The sequence below is a fragment of the Myotis myotis genome, unplaced genomic scaffold (genome assembly GCF_014108235.1).
Source record: "Myotis myotis isolate mMyoMyo1 unplaced genomic scaffold, mMyoMyo1.p scaffold_m19_p_9, whole genome shotgun sequence".
NCBI classification, from domain to species: Eukaryota; Metazoa; Chordata; class Mammalia; order Chiroptera; family Vespertilionidae; genus Myotis; species Myotis myotis.
Genome location: NW_023416401.1, coordinates 36359294 through 36383600, shown reverse-complemented (window position 1 = coordinate 36383600; position 24307 = coordinate 36359294). Strand labels below are relative to the sequence as shown.

The window sequence follows — 24307 nt, the reverse complement described above, 5'->3', positions numbered from 1 at the left end:
TTCTTATTTTAAATTTAAAAAAATTAATTCATTTTTTTGTTTAATATATTTTTATTGGTTTCAGAGAGGGAGAGGGAGAGATAGAAACATCAATGATGAGAGAGAATCATTGATAGGCTGCCTCCTCCATGCCCCACAATGGGGATGGAGCCTGCAACCTGGGCATGTGCCCTGACCAGAATCGAACCATGACCTCCTGATTCATAGGACGACACCCAACCAATGAGCCACACTGACAGGGCAAAAAAAATCCCAAGAATCTGATAAGGAATGTGTATAAAACTCCAGCTAGGGAGCCAGGGAACTAGACAAAATAAATAAACAAAGCTACTCTTTCATATGCTGCTGTCCGGAGAGCTAAAACTCATCTCGTTTCTTTCCCTCATCTACACCCTGAAGGCCCTTCCTCTTCTCTGGGTCTTTATTAACCCTCTGAGTGCCAACCAATATCCTAGGAACTATGCTAAAATTGCCAAGGCATTTTTGCTGATTTTACAGCAGTTTAGGAAAAAAAATTATGAATCGCAAGTAAATGAAGTTACATATTCAAAAACTTAAGGAAACCTTTACTACATTGACATATTTAGCAATATCATCATCACTAATAAAAGCAGACTTAGAACTGGACGCCATTTCGAAGCTTTGATAGCGCTCCCGGCACTTTTGGCGAAAGACAGGAGGAGCGCGATCGTGCTCCCCGGCACTCGAGGGGTTAACTAGCTTTCGCCTCTGCACTAATGAAAACGGCGTTTATGGTTTATGCCCCGTCCAGCTCTGTCCTACGCTCAGTGGTTTAAGTGAAGGAAAGGTGTGTCTGTTTCCCAAGACAGGGCCCTGACCACAAGGCGAGTCAGTCCCGGAGAGCGCCTGCAGGGGGCGGTCGACGCCGAGGAATGAGCAGAAGGCGCTGGCTGCGCAGGACATTCTGCACCTCTTGTACTAGGTATGTAAGATACAAATCTCCAAGAAAGGGGCCTTCTGGGAAGTTCAGGGGTGTTTGCTCAAATCAAGTTGTTAAATGTTTGCCATTGGTGACTTAAGGATGCGGCCTGGGTAGATGTGGCCATCTTTTCCCAGGCTCTCATTTCACAGATGAGGGAGTAACAGGCCCAGAGGAGCGCTGCGCTCTAACTAGCTAGTGAGAGGCATGGCTGATGCTAGAACTGAGGTCTCCCCCGAGCCTGCCCCTTCTCCCCGCTTTAAAAAAACTCCAGGTGGCTCCTGCTGCTTACAAGATAAATATCTAATGCTAAAAGAACATTCCCCCTTCTGAGTTAGCATGGCTAGGCTTCCAGCGGTTCTCAACCTGTGGGTCGCGACCCCTGAAAATACGTCCTGCATATCAGATATTTACTTTACGATTCACCACAGTAGCAAAATTACAGTTATGAAGTAGCAACGAATATAATTCTATGGTTGGGGGTCACCACAACATGAGGAACTGTATTAAAGGGTCGTGGCATTAGGAAGGTTGAGAACCACCAAAAGTGGTGAATGAAGTGCTCATTAGGGAAAAACAAGCACAAACTTGAAATGAGATAGAATTATGGACATATTGCAATATCTTACTATTTTACAACAACCTTAGGCTCTCATGGTAAGGCCAGTTAATAAATTAATGTTTTTCTAGCTGTATCTGCCTATTGTCTTTAAATATATTTAGAAATGAGGCTGTTGTTTTTTTCTAGTAAACACTTTGGGAATTTTATTATTATTTTCACCCCATCCTCTATTTCTGAATCCCACTTAGAACAATTAATTTAGGCTCTCAGGGTATTTTTAAAAGCAAGCTACTCAAAATTTGGTCCTGGGACTGGCAGCATCACCTGGGAGCTTGCTAGAAATATGGAATCGCAGGCCCCCTGTCAGGCGTACTGCACCAGCACCTGCATTTTCACAGGATTCCCAGGTGTTCCTTATGTGCATGCAAGTTTTAACAGAAGTCCTCTAAGCCCCCATCCTCCTCTCTGCTGGAGACATGGCAGCAGGACACGGGGCTCTAAGCCAGTGGTCGGCAAACTCATTAGTCAACAGAGCCAAATATCAACAGTACAACGATTGAAATTTCTTTTGAGAGCCAAATTTTTTAAACTTAAACTATATAGGTAGGTACGTTGTTATTAACTTAATTAGGGTACTCCTAAGGCTTAGGAAGAGCCACACTCAAGGGGCCAAAGAGCTGCATGTGGCTCGTGAGCCGCAGTTTGCCGATCACGGTTCTGGGCTATGGTAGCATCCATACACTGTTCAAATTACTCAGCGCTAGGATTTTCCTCTTGGCCTGGGCTAGGATACAAGAAGCTCAGATCTCCTGTTTAAGCCTTACTAAAGGCCTGGTCAATGGTTCAAGTCTGCCAGGCAACAAAAGCCTCATCATTTCTCTCCTCCTAATGACAAGGCAATTAATCACCAGGGAATGTTAGTGATTTCCTTTTCTTTTGGTTAATCCATATTTTTTCCATTGATTTTTAGAGAGAGTGGAAGGGAGGGAGGGAGAAACATCGATGTGTCCACATAGATCAGTTGCCTCCTACACATGCTGGACCCTGGCCAGGATCAGGCCTGCAACCCAGGTACATGCCCTTGACCGGGAATTGCTCTAATCATCGAGCAAAACTGGCCAAGCCAGTGATGTCCTTTTTATTGCTCATTTAGGAGAGTCTCTATCTGTGATGCCAGAGAGGCTTTCAATTCAGGTGTCAAGGGCATGTAATGGAAAGGAGGTGGACTTGTCTTGCTAGAGAGGCTGACTTGCTAACAGTTGCCTCCTTCTTGCTGCTGGCAGGAGGTGCTTATCATTAAAGGGGATAGTTTAGCCATTGCCCAATCATCCCAGTCTCCTACTTGGCCCTACTTCTTTAAATAAGACACTTTAAAAATCAATTCATTAGCTGAGAAAGTACTATCACAAGAAACTCTCGTAGAAAACTGTGGAATTTTAAATAGTAAATACACAACTCTAAAACAACTGTTTTACTGAAATATGTATGCAAAATAGTGCACAAGTTATAAGCTTACAGCTTGACAACTCAATGATTTGTCACAAAGGAAATATACCCACAGAACCAACTCTCAATAAAAAAGAAATTCTTTCTAAAAAAAAAAGAAAGAGCACTTTCTTGATGACTAGTATCCCTGAAGCTCCTTGCCAATCACACATCCTCCCCTTCCCCAAGGTAACTGGCTTCTAGCACCACAGACTTGTTTGGCCTGCTTTTAACTTTAGATAAGTGGAATCATAAAGTATGTATTCTTTTGTGTCTGGATCCTTTCGCTCAACATGGTGTTTATGTGATTTATCCTGGTTGCTTGGTGTAGCTGTAGTTTGTTTATTGGTCTAAGTAGTCCATTGTATGCATATGCTGTTATTTATCCATTCTATTCTTGTCGATGGACAGTTTAGCCATTGCCAGCTGAGGATGTTAAAAATAACACTGCTATGAATATTTTGTATCTTTTGGTACACATGCGTGTGCATTTTAGTTGTGTATATACCTAGGAATGGAATTATTGGCTTATAAACTCTGAATTTTGGGGGAATGACAGTCCACCACCGGCCCCAAGCACTCCCGCATGTCCTTCCTGAGTGTGCCAAACTTCAAGCTATATCCATCCCTGATACTGAGCACTCCCTGTTGCTGGTCACATAGGAACTAAGCAGGTCACAGCCACTATGGTGTGAATGCTGCTTGCTCCTCAGGGGAAGCAGGAGGACTGGCATGTTTGCTGCTTGCTACAAAAGGCTCTGAGCCCGAGACCCCGTGTGCCTCAGCTATTGCACAGCCCCTTGTGTGAGTGGCTTACATCTAGGCCCATCGTGTTCCCAGTGGGTGTGTGAGGCAGGAAACCAGCTCACCTGTTTGATGTTCCTGCCATTTGCTGTGCTGTGAGTTAGAAACTGTCTATTACATCTCAGAGCCCACTTTTGGCAACTGAGGAGTATGGCAAGCCACCTTGCTTGTCTACCTAGCAATCTCCTTTGGGGTCTTATTACTCCTTGCTCTCCCTCCATGAGGTTGGGGTTCTCCAAAGTAATCTCTTATTATTCTTCTGACTCAAGCTTTTTAGAACTTGATGGCTACTATTTTATTGCCCATTATTTATATACTTCCATATTATCAAATAAGATAATTCTTACAGAAATTCTGTGAGGCAGGCATTATTTTACAGAGTATTTCACAGTATTTATATTGCACTGAAGACAGAAGGTTAAGGGGTACATTTGGTTTTATAAAACTATGATAACAATGGTTACCATAATATATAACTACAACCCTTAATGCTTTATATGTGACCTAGAAGCCCAGCACACGAAATCACGCAGCCCCGCCCACTCATGTGAGCCCCGCCCACCCACCCACCGCCCTGCTGGGCTCACAACCCTGCCTACCCACGCCAGTCTTTGGTTGTTACAAAGTTAGGGCCACAGGCTTTTAATACATACATACATATATATATATATATAGATTGTTTCATAACAATAAGATATATGTTATTGTCATTCCCAATAAATTAATAAATCAACATGCATTAAAGCTAACTCACCTGATTACAGTCACACAAACAGTAACACCCTGCAGCATTTATAGTCTAACTAGAGCAGTGGTTCTCAATCTTCTGGCCCTTTAAATAGAGTTCCTCATGTTGTGACCCAATCATAAAATTATTTTCGTTGCTACTTCATAACTGTAATGTTGGTACTGTTATGAATCGTAATGTAAATATTGGACATGCAGGATGGTCTTAGGCAACCCCTGTGAAAGAGTTGTTCGACTGCAAAAGGGGTCGCGACCCACAGGTTGAGAACCACTGAACTAGAGGCTCGATGCACAATATTCGTGCAAGAGTAGGCCTTCCTTCCCCCAGCTGCCCACACTGGCTTCCCTCTGGCACCCGGCACTCGGGACCCAGGCTTCCCTCTGGCCGCCAGCAGGCACCTGGGACTCGGGCTTCTCTGGCAGCCCCGGCTTCATCCGGAAGGTTGTCTGGAAGGACATCTGGTTTAATTAGTATATTATGCTTTTACTAGAAGCCTGGTGCACGAAATTTGTGCATTCGTGTGGTCAGAGATCGCTCAGCCCAGCCTGCACCCTCTCGCAGTCTGGGAGACCTCGGGAAATGTCCAACTGACAGCTTAGGCCTATTCCCCACTGCACTCGCCAGCTGTGAGTCCGGCTTCTGGCTGAGTGGTGCTCCCCCTGTGGGAGCACACTGATCACCAGGGGGAAGCTCTTGCATTGAGCATCTGTCCCCGGCAGTCAGTACGCATCATAGCGACCAGTTGTTCCACCATTTGGTCTATTTGCATATTAGTCTTTTATTATATAGGATTATTATAGTTCTGTAAGTGGCACAGCTTGAACCCACATCCTGGGAACTCAGCACTGGTGTTCACTTCACTGGACACTTTGCCAAGACACCTCAGCCCTCATCAACTATCTGCTTGTTTGAGTCCTCCACCTGGCACTTGATTGAATGAGCTGTGAAATGCCCAGTGATTAGGCAGAGAATTAAGAGAGGAAGGAGAATGGAAGGTTTGGGAAATTCTTGTACTAGACCATCAACCTCCAAATAACAACAGATTGTGCACCGCATATAAAATTGCTTCCAGAAGGGGAGTATAAATCCTTAGAAATCTAGAAGAGTATATATGTGTCTAATTTTAAAGGAAACATTAATTTAGGCTTTTAAAGGTTACCAGTCTCATAATCATCTGGAGCTCTCTTTCTCCAGGAAAAGTAGTTCTAGCAGGTCAGGAGGGGTGTCTTCGTGTGTGTCTGTAGAACTCAAATGAAATGAATTCTCAGAAAGTCAGGAGTCTTTCATGTTTTTTCATTCACCATGCTAACATGGCCTCAACCTAGATCCAAGAGACTGGCCCCTGGGAGGAACAAATACATGATTAACTTTTCACACCGACCCAGTTCTTGGCTTCTTTGCTTAGGGACCTTGGCCACTCTTGGGGCTACACTGACTCTCCATCATAACCTAAAAGTGAAAATGCTTTCCCGATTCACCCTGCCACCCATACCCAGTGCCAGCATGTTTCTTTGGGGACATCACACTATTTCTCTGACTCTGAATGTGACAGAGGGGAAATTGCATAACATTTGTCCAGTTACCATTTCAAGAAACTGATTCGAAGAGATCCTTGGGAAAATTATCTTATATATATGTTCATAAAATCAGTTTTAAGGGCCTATTACATTTGAAAAACCTGTACTTCAATGATTGCTTAGTTTTCCTTTAAATATACATTCCAAATTATGGCTGGGTACTTTGGCAGAGTGGGGGAAAAGGGTTTACATAGACGTTCAGAGGGAAATTCAGAAATATTCTTCAGTGACCAAGAACTCCATGATGAAATGTATCTTCAGTAGGGAGGGGCCATTTCAACATCAGCCCATGTAAATCCAGAAATGATTATTTCAGAGGATAAGAGGGAATATCTTAAAGAAAAAAATGTAGATACTTTCATTTAAGTGGAGAGATGGTGAAGAAATATGCCTATGTGGCTGGGGAGAGGGGCTAGAAGAGGATATACAATGTTATATCTTAAAGTAAATTTCACAGAGGCCTATTGGTTATTATTTCATATTGAAAGTAAGGAAAAGGAAGCAATTCTCAGCCATCTTACTTGGAATTTTTATACTATATTGCTATGGCCATTTCTTCTTGTATAAATAAAAAGTGATATAAAAGTCATTGCAAGGGTATCTGGGGTAGAGAGTATGCATATTTTGATTCTGAAAGGTATTTCAAATCAGTGATAAGCTTAAGTGGATCAACAAGACCCAGTCAAAAACAGGTCTTGCATTTTTTTTTTATTGCTTAAAGTATTACAAAGAATATTACATATGTCTCTTTTTTTCCCCCGCCCTTGACAATCCCCTGGCCTCCCCTATTCCCCAGTGTCTTATGTCCATTGGTTATGCTTATATGCATGCATACAAGTCCTTCGGTTGATCTCTTACCCCCAACTCCTGCCCTGCAACCCTCCCTGGCCTTCCTGCTGTAGTTTGACAGTCTGTTCGAGGCAGCTCTGCCTCTGTATCTATTTTTGTTCATCAGTTTATAATTGTCTTTATTATCCATAAATGAGTGAGATCATGTGGTATTTTTCCTTCATTGACTGGCTTATTTCACTTAGCATAATGCTCTCCCATTCCATCCATGCTGTTGCAAATGGTAAGAACTCCTTCTTTTTTACAGCAGCATAGTATTCCATCGTGTAGATGTACCACAGTTTTCTAATCCATTCATCTACTGATGGGCACTTAGGCTGTTTCCAGATCTTAGCTATGGTGAATTGTGCTGCTATGAACATATGGGTGCATATATCCTTTCTGATTGGTGTTTCTGGTTTCTTGGGATATATTCCTAGAAGTGGGATCACTGGGTCAAATGGGAGTTCCATTTTTAGTTTTTTGAGGAAACTCCATACTGTCTTCCATAGTGGCTGCACCAGTCTGCATTCCCACCAGCAGTGCACGAGTGTTCCTTTTCCTCCACATCCTCTCCAGCACTTGTCGTTTGTTGATTTGTTGATGATAGCCATTCTGACAGGTGTGAGATGGTACCTCATTGTTGTTTTGATTTGCATCTCTCGGATGATTAGTGACTTTGAGCATGTTTTCATATGTCTCTTGGCTTTCTGAATGTCCTCTTTAGAAAGGTGTCTATTTAGGTCCTTTGCCCATTTTTTGATTGGATTGTTTATCTTCCTTTTGTTAAGTTGTATGAGTTCCCTATAAATTTTGGAGATTAAACCCTTATCGGTGATAACATTGGCAAATATGTTCTCCCATGCAGTGGGCTTTCTTGTTGTTTTGTTGATGGTTTCTTTTGCTGTGTAGAAGCTTTTTATTTTGATGTAGTCCCATTTGTTTATTTTCTCTTTAGTTTCCAATGCTCTAGGAGCTGTATCAGTGAAGAAATTGCTTTGGCATATGTCTGAGATTTTGTTGCCTTTGGATTCTTCTAGTATTTTTATGGTTTCCCCTCATATATTTAAGTCCTTTATCCATTTTGAGTTTATTTTTGTGTATGGTAGTTTCATTTTCTTGCATGTATCTGTCCAATTTTTCCAACACCATTTATTGAAGAGACTATCTTGACTCCATTGTATGTTCTTGCCTCCTTTGTCAAATATTAATTGAGCATATTGGTTCAGGCCGATTTCTGGGGTCTCTATTCTATTCCATTGATCTATATGTCTGTTCTTGTGCCAGTACCAGGCAGTTTTGAGAACAGTGGCTTTGTAATACAGCTTGATATCTGGTATTGAGATCCCACCTACTTTGTTCTTTCTCAGGATCGCTGCAGCTATTCGGGGTCTTTTTTTATTCCAGATGAATTTTTGGAGAGTTTGTTCTAGGTCTGTGAAATATGCTGTTGGTATTTTAATGGGAAGTGCGTTGAATTTATAGATTGCTTTGGGTAGTATGGACATTTTAATGATGCTGATTCTACCAATCCATGAACACGGTATGTTCTTCCATCTATTTATGTCTTCTTCTATCTCTTTTTTCAATGTCCTGTAGTTTTCTGAGTTGAGGTCTTTTACCTCTTTAGTTAAGTTTATTCCTAGGTAGCTTAATTTTTTTTGGTGCGATGGTAAATGGGATTGCTTTTATAGTCTCTCTTTCTGTAAGTTCACTATTGGTGTATAAAAATGCCATAGATTTCTTGGCGTTAATTTTGTATCCTGCTACATTGCCGAATTCATTTATTAAGTCTACTAGTTTTCTGATGGAGTCTTTAGGGTTTTTTATGTATACTATCATGTCATCTGCAAATAAGGACAGTTTTACTTCTTCTTTTCCAATTTTGATGCCTTTTATTTCTTCTTCTTGTCTAATTGCAATGGCTAATACTTCCAGTACTATGTCGAACAGGAGTGGTGAGAGTGGGCATCCCTGTCTTGTTCCTGTTTTTAGGGGAAATGGTGTTAGTTTTTGTCCATTGAGTATGATGTTGGGTGTGTGTTTGTCATATATGGCTTTTATTATGTTGAAGTATGATCCTTTTATTCCCACCTTGGTGAGAGTTTTTATCAAAAATAAGTGTTGAATTTTGTCAAACGCTTTTTCTGCATCAATTGATTTGACTATGTGGGTTTTTTTTTCAATTTGTTTATGTGATGTATCACGTTTATTGATTTGCGGGTATTGTACCATCCTTGCATCCCTGGGATAAATCCTACTTGGTCAGGTCTTGCATTTTTATATTAAGTACTGCTTCTTTCAGTCCGATAAAACAATTCAGCCAATAATGATTGGTATTGGTATTCAGAGAAAAATGTTCATGAGAAACAAGTTCTTCAGATCTAACATTAGAGTCCGGGGTGTGGGATCCTCTTCTGAGATCAGGGGGCCTGCAGCACTCATATGGAATGAATTCCCAAAGCAAGCAACCTGTCACACATCCATTCTTTCACTTGCTTTTTACAAGACCCTCCCTTTGTACTATTGCCATTGATATTTACTCAAGAATCTCTGATTAAAGATAGTGAATCTGTAGAGAAAAATTTAATTGTGCACATCAGAGTCTTGAACTAATTGCCTTTTATGTTGCACATATAAAGCAGGCCATGCCTCTCCTTTTAGCTCATGTAGGGAAGAAAAGGCTTTTCTGATGGAAGGATCTAGGTTAGCAATAAAAACGGTTTCCTGACAGTGGGGGCTGTAGGCGCAGGCTTCTCAGGGTTGCTGGGGAATCCCTCACTAGAATGCTCAGGCAGAGAGAGACCCGTGCACAGCAGCGACGTGTGGAGAGACACACGCCCCTCAGAATCGGCCAGAGTGCAAACTTCTGGAGCCAAACCTCTACATTTGTGAAATAGAAAGGCTTAGCATGGCTATGGGAAAGAAGGACAAATGATCACTATATTAGGGGTAAAAATTCCTTGGGAGAGCAGACAAGGAAAGCAAAGAGAAGGGATGAGGATGTGACAGGAAGCTGGATCCTGCCATGGAGATGCAGGTGGGCACCATGTCGGCTCTGGCCATGGCTTTGCACCTGCTCTCCATGGCCCTGCCCTGTACTGGAGCCTCTTAAGTCACTCACATGGTATCTACACAGGAGATTCCCTTGACATCTAACACTCAGTATAACCCACCCTGCTCTCACCCTCACATTTCCTGGGTGAACAGTGCCCCTTCTTTGTATGGACAAATATTCAAAGTATCCCTAATCATTGTTTCTTTAATCTCCACAATGAGGAAGTTGAATTAGATTGTGATTTTTACTACCGAGTTTATTCGAGAAAAGCAGGAAACAGCCTCTAGATTTAGCTGAAGGAAGCGTAGTTACTTGGTTTCTGTTAAATACGACAGCCTTTGGGGAGAAGGGAATTGGACACTGAGTTTTTGGCATTGGGAAGTGGGAAGGCTTCCTCCGAAGGACTCCCTGTGAGGGTATTTGGCCGGGCTTCAGCATCTGTCACAAGGGGGTTGGTAGATTTATGTGCTTCTCAAGGAGGCCCCTGAACTTGCTTTCAGCATGAGATAAATCACTGTCACTTTGCAGACAGGCACAGACAAACATGGCGGTGACTTTTGCTTCATTAAAACAAAAGAACCAACCAGGCTCCCGCAGATGTGGTTTCTGCCTCTTCAAAATGACAGAATCAATTAGTGCAGGTTCACCTCCACAGTATGCCACGGGCATGGCTTTTGGGCTGAGGCAATAAAGACCTGTCAACTATGATGATGTTTTTGGAGAACAGGTGGGGAATGTGTGGCAGCTCATCAGGATATGAAAAATGATACCCCTTGGAAAAGTAGGTACAGGCATTGTAATAATATACTTGACAGACACCTTCCCTTCTAGCAACTTTGCAAGGCATGATGATAATTACTAATCAAATTGGCTCAATATAGTATAACAGTACTCACCAGAAATCAGCCCAGATGGGAAAACTGTGAAAAACAGCATTTTTTTCTCATTAATTTTATACACTTTTATTACTACAATGGGGTCATGAAATCTAAAGTGGCTCACAAAAAAAAGGCTGTGGATTCATAAAGCTGGTGTGAATCCAGAGCTGTCAAAGTTTGGTCTGTGCTGTATGATGCCATTTATTTACTGAATCAAGGTAATATATGTGTGTGCATATTTGTATGTGTGTGTGTGTGTGTGAGAGAGAGAGAGAGAGAGAGAGAAAGAGGAAGAGAGAAAGGGAAGGAGAAGCCTTATTCAGATAAAAATACATTAAATATTTACTTAGGTGTCAGTGATAACCATCATGTAATATACACTATTATACACAGTCAGGTATTATATATAAAGTATATTTTCTTAGAAAGTATAACAATATTTTCATTTTATTTATTAATTATTTTTTAAGTTTATTTTTTTATTGTTGACATTATTACAGATGCTCTCTATTTTTCCCCCACTTCTCCCCTCTACCAGCGACTGCCCCACCCCAGGTCTTCACCACTATTGTCTGTGTCCATGGGCTACGCATATCCTAATATATAAAAACCCTGGGTCTGTCACATCCACAACGACCGAAGACTTGACCTAAAGCCTAGGCTGTACACCCAGCAGGCTCTGGTGGGTGGGGACTTATGACAGCGCAGATGGGGACGGGGGAGGCGGGGCTGACACTCACACTCACTCACAACCGCGCACACACACAGACACACAGAGTGCCTACCAGCTCACAGCCTTTTCTCCCTTTCTTTCCCTCCCTCCCAGCTCACTCTCAGAGCCTCTCTCAGAATGAGGAAACAAAACAGATTGGGCCTGAAGAGGTCTGGATGGAAGGGAGGGCTGGCAGAGGGTGGAGTGGCTCCCATTGGCTCCGCCCCCTCCCAGCCAGGAAAGAGGAAGAGGGACACAGGGAGGCGGGGACTCCGGGAGGACTGCTGGGAAAAACAAGAGAGACAGAGACTGGGGGAGATCAGGCCGGCAGGGGAGGGCAGTTGGGGGCAAGATCAGGCCAGCAGAGGAGGGCAGTTAGGGGTGATCAGATAGGCAGAGGCAGTTGGAGGCAAGATCAGGCTAGCAGGGGAGAGCAGTTAGGGGTGATCAGGCAGGCAGGCAGAGGCATATAGGGGCAATCAGGTAGGCAGGTAGAGAGGTTAGGGGCAATTAGGCAGGCAGGCAGAGGCAGTTAGGTGTGATCAGGCAGGCAGGCAGGCAGGCGAGTGGTTAGGAGCCAGCAGTCCCAGATTGCAAGAGGGATGTCCGACTGCTGGTTTAGGCCCGATCCCAGTCTAAACCGGCAGTTGGACATCCCCCAAGGGGTCCCCAATTGGAGAGGGTGCAGGCTGGGCTGAGGGCCCCCCCCCCCCCCCTGCACAAATTTGTGCACCAGGCCACTTAGTATATATATAAGTTCTTTGGTTAATCTCTTTCCATCGCCGCCCCCCCCCCCCCCCCTTGTGCCCTTGTGAGATATGTCAGTCTGTTCCATGCATCCATGCCTCTGGACCTATTTTTTTCATCAATTTATTTTTTTTCCATTAGATTCACATATAAGTGAGATCATGTGATGTTTGTCTTTTTCTGACTGGCTTATTTCAGTTAGCATAGTGGTCTCCAGGTTCATCCATGCTGTTCCAAACGGTAAGAGATCCTTCTTTTTATAGCTGCATGGTATTCCATTGTGTAAATGTACCACAGCTTTTTTATCCAGTCATTTAACTGATGGGTACTTGGGCTGTTTCCAGATCTTAACTATTGTAAATAACTCTGCTATGAACTAGGGATGCATATATCCTTTCTGATTGGTGTTTAGGGATTCTTAGGATATATTCCCAGAAGTGGGATCACTGGGTTAAACAGTAGTTCCATTTTTAAATTTTTGAGGAAACTCCATACTGTTTTCCACCGTGGCTGCACCAGTCTGTATTCCCACCAGCAGTGTACTATGGGTTTCCTTTTCTCCACATCCTCACCAGCACTTGTCATTTGTTGATTTATTGATGGTAGCCATTCTGGCAGGTATGAGGTGATGTCTCATTGTCATTTTAATTTGCATCTCTCTGATGATTAGTGACACTGAGCATTTTTCCATATGCCTATTGGTCATCTGTATGTCCTCTATGGAGAAGTCTCTATTCAAGTCCTTTGCCAATTTTTAAATTAGATTGTTTGTCTTCGTAGTGTTGAGCTGTATGAGTTCTTTGTATGCTTTGGAAATTTACCCCTGATTAGATGTATTATTGGCAAATATGTTCTCCCATTCAGTTGCCATTTTGTTGATGGTTTCTTTTGCTCTACAGAAGCTTTTTAGTTCGATGTAGTCCCATTTTTTTTCCTTTGTTTCCCTTGCCCTAGGATATGTATTGATGAAAATCTTGCTATGTGAGATGTCTGAGACTTTTCTGCCTATATTTTGTTCTAGGATTTTTATGGTTTCATGACTTATATTTAAGTCTTTTATTTATTTTGAGCTTATTCTTGTGTATAGTATGAGTTGGTGGTCTAGTTTCATTTTTTTGTATGTACCTGTCCTATTTTCGCAACACCATTTTTTGAAGAAACTATATTTACCCCATTGTATGCTTTTGCCTCTTTTGTCAAATATTAACTGACCATAATAGTGTGGGTTGATTTCTAGGGTCTCTGTTCAGTTCCACTAGTCTATATATCTGTTATTGTGTCAGTGCCAGGCTGTTTTGATTATAATATAGTAATATAGTTTGATATCTTTTCTTGTGGTCCTTCCAACTTTGTTCTTCTTTTTCAAGATTGCTGAGACTATTTGGGGTCTTTTTTTGGTTCCATATGAATTTTTAGAATATTTGTTTTAGACCTGTGAAATATGCCATTGGCATTTTAATAGGAATTGTGTTGAATCTAAAGATTGCTTTGGGTAGTAGAGACATTTTAATGATGTTAATTTTCCCAATCCATGAACACGGTATAAGCTTCCACTTGTTTGTATCTTCCTCTATTTCCTTTGACAACGTCCTATAGTTTTCTGAGTATTGGTCTTATACCTGCTTGGTTAAGTTTATTCTCAAATATCTTTTTTGTTGTTGTTGCAATGATAAATGGGATTGTTATTTTAGTTTATCTTTCTGAGAGTTCATTATTTATATACAAAAATGCCATTTATTTCTGGGTGTTAATTTTGTATCTTGTTACTTTGCCGAATATACAAGATACAGAACATTTCATCCCAAAGTGCAGGTAGAATATACATTTTTCTTAAATGCACATGGCAAATTCTCAAAGATATACCACATGTTAGGACACAAAATAAGTCTTAACAAATTCAAGAAGATTGAAAATATATCAAGCATCTCCTTAGATCACAATGGCATGAAACTAGAAATCAACTACAATAAAAAACCTCAAAAACATTTAAACACATGGAGGCTAAATAGCATATTATTAAACAATAAATGGATTATGAATAAGAACAAGGAAGATCAAAACGATAATGCGGTACCATCTCACACCTGCCAGATGGCTATCGTCAACAAATCAACAAACGACAAGTGCTGGAGAGGATGTGGAGAAAAAGGAACCCTTGTGCACTGCTGGTGGGAATGAAGACTGGTGCAGCCACTGTGGAGAACAGTATGGAGCTTCCTCAAAAAACTAAAAATGGAACTCCCATTTGACCCAGTGATCCCACTTCTAGGAACATATCCCAAGAAAGTAGAAACACCAATTAGAAAGGATATATGAACCCCTATGTTCATAGCAGCACAATTCAACATAGCTAAGATTTGGAAACAGTCTAAGTGCCCATTAGTAGACGAGTGGATTAAAAAACAGTAGTACATCTACACAATGGAATACTATGCTGCAGTAAAAAGAAGGAGTTCTTACCATTTGCAACAGCATGGATGGAACTGGAGAGCATTATGCTAAGTGAAATAAGCCAGTCAGAGAAAGATAAATATCACATGATCTCACTCATTTATGGAATATAATGAACAACATAAACTGATGAACAAAAACAGATCCAGAGACAGAGAAACATTGATCAGACCATCAAACCTCAGAGAGAAGGTAGGGGAGGGTGGGGGTAAGGGGGAGAGATCAACCAAAGGACTTATATGCATGCATATAGGCCTAACCAATGGACACAGACAACAGGGGGGTGAGGGCATGAGTGGGGGTGGTTGGGGGGTATTGTGGGGATAAGGACACATATGCAATAACCTAATCAATAAAGAAATTTAAAAAAAAAGAACAAGGAAGAAATAAAAAACTTCCTGGAAAAAAACGAAAATGAACACACAACAAACCCAAATCTATGGGACACAGTGAAAACAATCCTGACAGGGAAGTTCATAGCATGACAGGCCTATCTCATGAAACAAGAAAAAGCTCAAATAAACAACCTAACCCTATAACTAAAAGATTTAGAGAGAGAAGAAGAAAAGTTCAGAGTAGGTAGAAGGAAGAAAATAATAAAGATCAGAGTGGAAATAAGTGACATAGAGACTAAAAAATAAATACAAAAGATCAATGAAACCAAGAGCTAGTTCTAGGGAAAGATAAACAAGATTGAAGGACCTTTAACCAGACTTATCAAGAAACAAAGAGAGAGGATCCACATAGATGAAAATCAGAAATGAAAGAGGCAAAGTAACAACTGACATCACAGAAATACAAAGGATTGTAAGCAAATGCTATGAACAACTATGTGCCAACAAACTAGACATCCTTATGAAAGGCCTGCACAAAATGGACAAATTCCTAGAAACATACAATCTCTTAAAACTCAATCGGAAAGAATCAGAAAACCTGAAAAGGCTGATCACAACAAGTAAAATTCAAGCAGCAATAATAAAAATAAAACCTCCCAGTAAACTAAAGTCCTGGGCTGATGACTTCACAGGTGAGTTTAACCAAGCAGACAAAGAACTAACACTTACCCTCCTAAAAAAGTTCCAAAAAATTCAAGAGGAGGGAAGATTTTCAAGCTCTTTTTAGGAGGCCAGCATTATCCTAATTCCAAAACCAGATAAAGATACTACAAAGAAAGAAAATTACAGGCCGATATCGCTGATGAACATAGATGCTAAAATTGTCCCAAAAATATTAGGATCCAGCAACACATTGACAATATCATACACCATGACCAAATGGGATTTATTCCAGGAATGCAAGATTGGTTCAATATTCTCAAGTCAATAAACATGCTACATCACATAAACAAAAAGGGTGAAAATCACATGATCATATCAATATATGCAGAAAAAGCATTCAACAAAACTCAGCACCCATTCATGATAAAAACTCTCAACATGCTAGTAATAGAGGGCTCATTCCTCAACATAATAAAGGCCATATATGCAAAGTATGTTCATACTTTTAAGGTTGCTGTATTTTTCTTGTATACTATCAGGGGAATTTTGGGAAACAAACAAAAGCATAAAGGAAACCCCATTAAGACAGTCTTGGGAATTGTCCTATTTTTTTGATAATCTCTACACAGTGCATGTGGGTTTGGGCTAGGGGGAGGGAGGGGGCCCCTAAATTTCCTGATACTGCATACAAGATGGAATGTGCGCATGTGCACTGTTTGGGCGAGAGGGTTCATACCTTTCATCAGCTCCTCAAAAGGCCTTGTGACCTAAGTAAGTCAGTCATTAAGTAAATAAATACTTAATCCTTATTAGCCAATTCTCGGCCTAATCAAAGAAATCTTTTAAATTTACTTAATATAAAAGAAATTAACTTACACCCCAATTAAAAAAAGAAAAGAAAAGAAATTAACCTGGACATTCAGCTCCTTGACAGAAGGCAGTTGTTACAGTCATCCCCGCCCCCTGCTCAAGTCAAGGAAAGGAGCAGAGGCCTTTCACAAGGACGCCCAGTAAATGTCTGTTTGGATTTCTGACATGTTTTTACATTTACATATCCAGAGAGGATCCTCTGATCTTTCCTCACAAAGCTGCTTCTCTGACAGTCCCCCAGTTCTGGACCCAAACCCTTTCACTCTTCCTTTCACAGCCCACATCTGATCCATTCACACCTCTAAAGGCTCTGCCTCCAGAACAGACGCAGCGTCTGACCACTGTCCCCCATGACTGCTCCCAGTGCTGCCACCAGTCCCAGCTCTCACTGCCGCTCCCCTGGAATACTGCCATAGCTTTCTCCTTGATCAACTTTAGTTTCTCCTCGAAGAGCAGCGGGAGTAATTCCTTTAAAATGCCACTCCACCTAAAACCTTTTAATATCTCCCCACCTCTCTCGGTAAAATCCAAAGTGCTCCCAAGGCTTCCAGGCCCATCATCAGTCTGGCTCCATTCCCTTGGGGACCGTCCTCCATGGTTCTCCCCTTGTCCACCTGCTCTAGCCACACGGCCTTTGTGCTGTGCCTCAAACACACCAGGTGCCTCCAGGACTTTGCACTTATCACTCCCTGCCTGAATCATCTTCTCCCTGATGGCTGCAGGCCTCACTTGCTCACCTCCTTCAGGTCTTTACCCAAATGTCCTCTTCTTGGTGTGGCCTTCCAAGGTCACTCTATTCGAAGGGCACCTCCCCTGCTAATTTTTTCCTTTCCAGCACTTATTCACATCTGACCTACTCAATACCTATCTATCTTTTTTTTTTTTTTGTCTACTCATCAAGAATGAAAGCTCCAGGAGGGCAGGGGCTGCTATAAATTTTTTTCACTGTGGTCCCTTAAGTGCCTGGAGTGTCTGAGGAACAGCAAATATTAAATATTTGTTGAATAGGTAAATAAGTGAACAAACAAGGATGCCATAAGCATTTAAACTTTTCATTTCTAACTATACACAGCTCCTCCATTCTCCTTTGAAGGGTTAGGCATCCCTAGCTAGGTCCTAGGTGGTCTGTGAGTACTGCCTGCCCTCACACTCCCTTGTCTGGCTGTGTTTCCACCTTCGATCCTTCTTTAACCATGACAGCATGGAAGGTGACAGCAATAATACAGGAAACTTATCAGCTTGGACTTAATATATAAATAGGAGACTTTGTGTAGTTGACCATATGCATTATTGTGATACATGTTGGAAGCTTATTTCAATTATAGGCGCTGCTTCATTTTTTCTGAATTCAGAATGCCAGTGTTACAGGTACTGCTCCTAATACCTTGTTGAACATGACTGTGGAAGTGGGTAGAGATGCCTGAGGATGGGTCCATGAATAAACAACCTTAGGATGTTCCCTGTTTGGCATTTAAATTATGCTGAATGTAGCAGGTCCCTCTAGGTTTAAAGAGCTCCTTGCACTTGAGGATTTTATGTGGGGCAGGAAAGACTGCTGAGTCGTCCACATGGGATCACACGTGGCCACAAAGGCATGTTTGGCGGCTGCCTCTAGAGGGCAGATTGCAAAAGTTGGCAGAGACTCCACATAATTACCAAGGTAGCTGCCTGGCTGTGAGCTACTATCCAAGGTATCCAGCAGCAGAGGAAGTTCTGCCAATGCTCCACACACAGGATCTGGCTAATCTGATAACATACGGTGGAGAGAAACTGCATCACTAATTTCCTCTCCCACCATGACTGACTTCTGCAAGTCTACTGTCTCCTTATTTCCCATTGTGAGGACTTATGCATTCATTCCCATGCAGTGTAATTAGTATCATAAAGGTTATCTTAGAGATTATAGAATGACCCAATGAAAACTTACATATTGGTTAAGTAAGAAAGCAACTTCAACCAATTTCCCTTGTTAACTGGCCAAATTGGCATGACTCTAATACTTGGTGGACGTATGTTACCGGCCAGGATTGGGGATCACAGAGTGATCCTAAGCAGCAGAGGTATTAGATGTCAAGAGAAACCAAGAATAAGTTCCTAAATCCTTTAAAGCAGATAAGGGTTGATTTTCTTTTCGTTTGTTTGTTTTTTACAGGTGGCTAAGATAGATATTCATTAAAAAATATTTTCTGTATTGTCCATACCTATTTTCTCAGGGTTGCATAGCTTATTGAGTACCAATGTGGTAAGGAGCAGGTTTTTGGTCAGCTCTGCCTTTTCTGGGTATTTCTGGCTGCTTTACCTCAGCGAGACTGTGATCTGATTACGACTGGTGGGCCTTGGAGAGTGGATGTTGTGATGATGGAGAGGGAAGAAGATGGAGGGGTTGGCCAATGGGCTGTCCCTTCTGCTGGGGTTTCTTCACAGCATTCCTTTGGTCCCTGAAATTATTCCCTTTCTCACAGTATCGAGGGTAACCAGCAGATTCAAATGACAACTATTATATTTTCTATAATTTATCATGCTATTTAAAGAGTAGAGGTTTGTTTGTTTTTTAAATAAAGGAGCACAAAAACATTATTAATATATTTAAGTAATCATTTAGATTTACTGTAGTTATCTCCAGGGCCCAGGTAATGATCATGGAAGGCAGACAGAGGCCCTCCAAGCTGTTTTCACAAGACGTAGCTCAGCTGCTTACGGTGTAGCTGGTTGCTACGGGCAACCACTTAAATAAACTCAGGGAAGGTCCAGGGGGTTGAGTAGCACAGGCATTTCATGAATTTACCTTATTTTGGGGAAACAGAACAAATAAAAAAAAACCTAAGGTTTTTTCCCCCTAAGGGTCACTTCTTTCTCTTGCTAATACTAGGAATTTCCTCTGCCTAACAGATTTTTTTTTCAATACAGCCAGTGAAAGAAGAATAGGAAGGATGATCATAACCTACCTTCTAAGCAGCTCAGCCAATCTCAAGATATTCAACAATGAAAATAAGGAGGAAATTTCTAGCTGTGATTTAATATCACCATAACTGTAAATTAAAAGAAACAAAAACAAACAAAAAGCCACCTATTTTCACAATGGCCCTAGTTTATTTTCCTGATAGTAGATTGTTTATATTTAACCCGAGTGGCAGACTCTTAGAACCCAACCCTGATTTTGAGAAATTGAAATGGCAGGCTTTATGGTTATATATCTTTTGATTTTGGTGACTATGAATGTATTTCACTTTATATCATGCTTTTTACTTAATTTTTACTCTCTTCAAATGATTGAGGGCTTTGAGGTCCTAAGCCTTTATATTTATTGAAATTACTTTAAAATTCTTAGCTCATTTCTGTACTATTACATAAGATTTATAATCCAATAACAATTGTGATATGTTGTAAATATCTTTCCTTATAAACTAAGCCTTTTTGCCTTCATACATTTGCATGAAGAATATTCCCCATTCAAAGAGAAAAGTGGTTACACAAATTATTGTACACGCACACAATGGAATGCTTTGCAATTGTTGAAGATAATTTTTTAAAATATTAGTCTACATGTACTTGTATAAAACGATGTTTTAAGATGTAATTTTAAGTGAAAAGAGCAAATTGTAGAACAGATTTTTTTTGGTGTGAACAATTACAGTACTTTTAGTCTAAGGTAAAATACCTAATATTATTTTGAAAGTTATAAATAATTGTACAAAATTGTTTTCATCACTCTTGGTGGCACTTAATCATATATATGCAGTAGAGACAGAGTCTTATATTTCTCTTGTCTCCTTCAGGGAATGTAGCAACATAAAAACTTTGATTTTTCTGGAAAGAATTCTTGATTAAGAGTGAGACAACCTGCATCCTAAAACTTGCAGAATATTTTAAGCAAGTCATTGCTCTTCACTGGGTCTCCACCTCCTAATTTGTAATATCACAGGGTTGGAATCATCTGTAAGGTTCCTTCTACTTTTGCTTCTAAGATTTTTCTTTCATCTTATATCTAAAGAAAGACTACATAAATACAGTGCTCAGTGGCATACAGATAAATGTTTAAAAACTGGCTCTTTGGGAGCAAAAAACTTTGACTTGTAGGGTTTGTTGATTTCCTTAATGTAAATATTCCCATCATAGCCAATATCAAGGTACCAGGGTGACAAAACCAAGAGTGAAGTTGGGAGAGATATTGGCTCTTATTAGCCAACTGCACCCAGACAGTGCGGCTGAGTGGCTCTTTTCAATGAAGAAGAGCGCAGTCTCAGGCTGGATGAACATGGCCAGCTATTTTAACCCCTAGCTTCTCTCACTCTAAAACACAACTTTTCTTCACTGAGTGGAGGGAAACAACAAAACACAGTGGTTCTGTCTTGGGCTTTTTAATTTCGGCCTCTCCAGGCATGAGCTCTCAGGTTAGCAGCCCAGTCTTCCCAATGCCTGTATCCTCAGCAGAGTGTCCATCTCTTAAAGTCTGGCACAGGGATGACACTCCTGAGGTGGAGGCAATTTCATGTGCAGTTGGTAACCTGGATCTATGCCTAGTGCTCGCAGCTCTGCTTTTCTGGTGAAAGAAAAGTGGTCCAAAGAACTAAAAGAAGTTTCTGAGCTGGAAGTCAGAGATGATGTCCAGATGGTGAAGACAGTCGTGTTCAGGAAGAAGTCCCCACAGTTCCGTGAGATAGTGGGAGGAAGAAAGTTGGGATGGAAAGCAAAAAGCTGGAGCTTAAGACCCAGCTCCGAGCCTGGCTCTACCTCATGATGCTCAGACCAGGCAAAACTCTTGGTTTATCTGTGAAGTGTTGGTTAGTTTCAATTCTACATTCCTTCTGAGACCATTGGGAGGACCAAATGAGATGCACTGAAAACACTTGATAAACTGTTATTTACAACTACAGGCCCAGTGCACGAAATTCGTGCACGGGTAGGGTCCTAGGCCTGGCCTGAGATCAGGGCCTATCTTCCCTGGCTGCTGGCAGCCGGCCCTGCCTCCTGCTGCTAGTAGCCCTCTGTGTATGGGGCAACCAGCAGGGCGATCGGGGCCTTGGTGCCACCCACATCTGCTGCCACCCACCCCTGGTTCCCAGTTCCCCATTGGGTGATCGGAGCCTGCTGGCCGGGGGGGAGGGACCAAGAGGTTGGCCATTCTGCCCACTCCCCGGCCCCGCCCCTCACTGCCGCTGGTTGCCTTCTGTGTGTGGGGCGACTGGCAGGGCGATCGGGGCCTGTAGGGTCGGGGCAGCTCCTGCGTTGAGCATCTGCCCCCTGGTGGTCAGTGCACATCATAGCTGACCGGTCGATTTGCATATTACACTTTTATATATATAGATTATTTAAATAACAGTTTGAAAAATAGGCTTGGAAGAAAATTAAAATGTTACTAGTTGTCAGGTTAGATGATCATGTATATTTCCTCCTCATTGATGTGATTGGTTGGGTTCACAGATAGAGTGACAAGTGGTTAATGTGATCATTGAAGAGGATGCTTCTTCAATTCTTAAAGGACTAATTGTTGCTGGTTTCTTAGAGCCACTCTCCTCCTCCTCAGAGAACTAGAAAGAACAGGTATTCCCCAGGAGAACTGAGGGAAATATGCTAATGTTCAGAGTGGATGACAACACGAGGGATGGATGCATAGATATTTTTAACACACTAATGTGTACCTGCCAGACTGAGTCTCCAGGTGGGCTGGCAATGCCAAGTAGGGTTGAGATGGAACAGGAAGCTTTCCAACGAACCACAGATTCCGAAGCAGAGGGAGGGTAAAGAGTCTGAGCGAGCACAGACACAGCCAAAGGGTGCCCGGCAGATGTGTGATGACAAGCCAATTCAACATCTACGGTTCAGAGCGACCCTGAAGCTACTGTTTAAGGCACCTTAGGCATATATAGGAATTGTGTAATGGTGAATTAGCGTTCATTCAATATCTCCTCAGGGCTGGGCCAAGTGCTTCACAAACATTACTTCAGATAGAGTTTGAATTCCTTTCGACATGAGAGACAGAGAAAATAAAAAGTGTGTGAGAAGGCTGTAACTTCCTTGAGAAATGTTTCCACACAGAGCTTCCAAAGTTCTAAGGAGGAAGGAATAACAGCCAACAGGGAGAGGTTAAATTTGAGAGGAAGACTGAAAAGAATAGACTTTTTCCCCCTACTCTTCTCTCCCATTAGATTGTAAACTATATTATCCTAGGAATACTAACTACTAATATACCCCAATCCTTAGCACATAGGAGGTGGCCCAAAATTGTTTTAATAGAAATAGCTAACGTGTGTGAAGCACTTACTATGTGCTAGGCACTATTCTAAGTGTTTCACATATGTAATCATATTGAATCTTCACAATGGCTCTTGAGGTAGGAAATATTATCACCCCTGTAAAACTGATGAGGAAATTGAGGCACTGAATGGTTAAACGATTTCCCTACAGTAACCCATTTAGAAATGACAGAGCTATGAGGTAACCTCACCTCAGAGCCTGCACTCTTGAGCAACATGCTAGAAAACCTTTGTTGAGTGAATAAATTAATAGGAGATGGCATTTCAGGGGTACAGGGTGGGAATAGCACAAACAAGGGCCTTGAGGCATTATTATTGCTGTTCACCAAATATAGCCAGTGCTCCATTTTCTGGGCATATGGTAGTATTGCATTTCTTTGTCTCTTTGAAATTTGTGTGGCCTTGTAGATGGCTTTAGCAATGAAATGCAAAAGCTATGTATACAATTTCCAGGAACTAGAGCTCAACTCACCACATTCCCTTTTTCTGATTCAGTAACCATGGAAGCACCTATTTCCTCTGTTCTGGGAATCAGATAATTGCAATGAGCAGAGCTTCCTTCCATTTAATGATGGACCCATATTGTGAGCAATAAATGAACTTTTAAGATTTGAGGATTACTTATTAACAGTGTAACTAACCTAGCCTATCATGGGTAGTACATAAATTGGTACCAAAAATGAGGTAGCCATATTACAACAATAATTAAAATACCATACCCTAAAATATGTAGCTATGATTTCAGGATATGGTAGCAAGCAGCAAGGTAATTGTTATCAGAGGCTGGTAACATGTTAGGCAGAGGTGAAATCAGTTGTTTACAACAACTTGGAAGTAGATGATGTGACAAATGAATTTGTAACTCTAGGGAACGTAGTTGCAAAACACAATGTTAGTAGCACGTGTCGGTTGCTATTGGTCGCCTTCAACAGGTGTTTTGCAGTTTGAAATGAACTCAGAAAAGAACTGGTTAGATTGCAAGTAGAAATGAAAGGGAAGAAGGAGAGGCTGGACATCTGAGGATTTGCAGGATTGGAAAAAACAACTGGCTTCAACCCAGCTTGTAAAAGGTAACTGTGCTCTCTTGGCTGCTCTGAATTCTTCTGAATTCTGCTCGACTATGCCAACTGTCAGGGCAGGTTCTTTCTCAAACCCTTCCCATTGTACTAACTGTCGCGGTCAAGCACCTCTGCCAGGGGCTGGACCTTCTTAGACACCGGGTGGTAGATGGAGAAGCCATGATAAGTTGTGGATGTATAAGAATGAGTCCATATTGTAGAAGCTAGTGGCCATACAGCCATCAGAAAAAACAGTCCTTCACAGCAAAGTCCCATACAGGTAGCCGCACACCGGCTGATAACAGATACATCTTTCCCACATAGTAGCACTGGCCTC

At 41.5% G+C, this 24307-nt stretch overlaps 1 protein-coding gene across 8 annotated transcripts in view; it reads right to left on the bottom strand.

Moving 5' to 3' along the window:
- DLGAP1 (DLG associated protein 1) overlaps positions 1–24307 on the bottom strand; it is a 617521-nt gene that overhangs the window by 137478 nt on the left and 455736 nt on the right. The gene's annotated exons all lie outside the window — the stretch shown is intronic.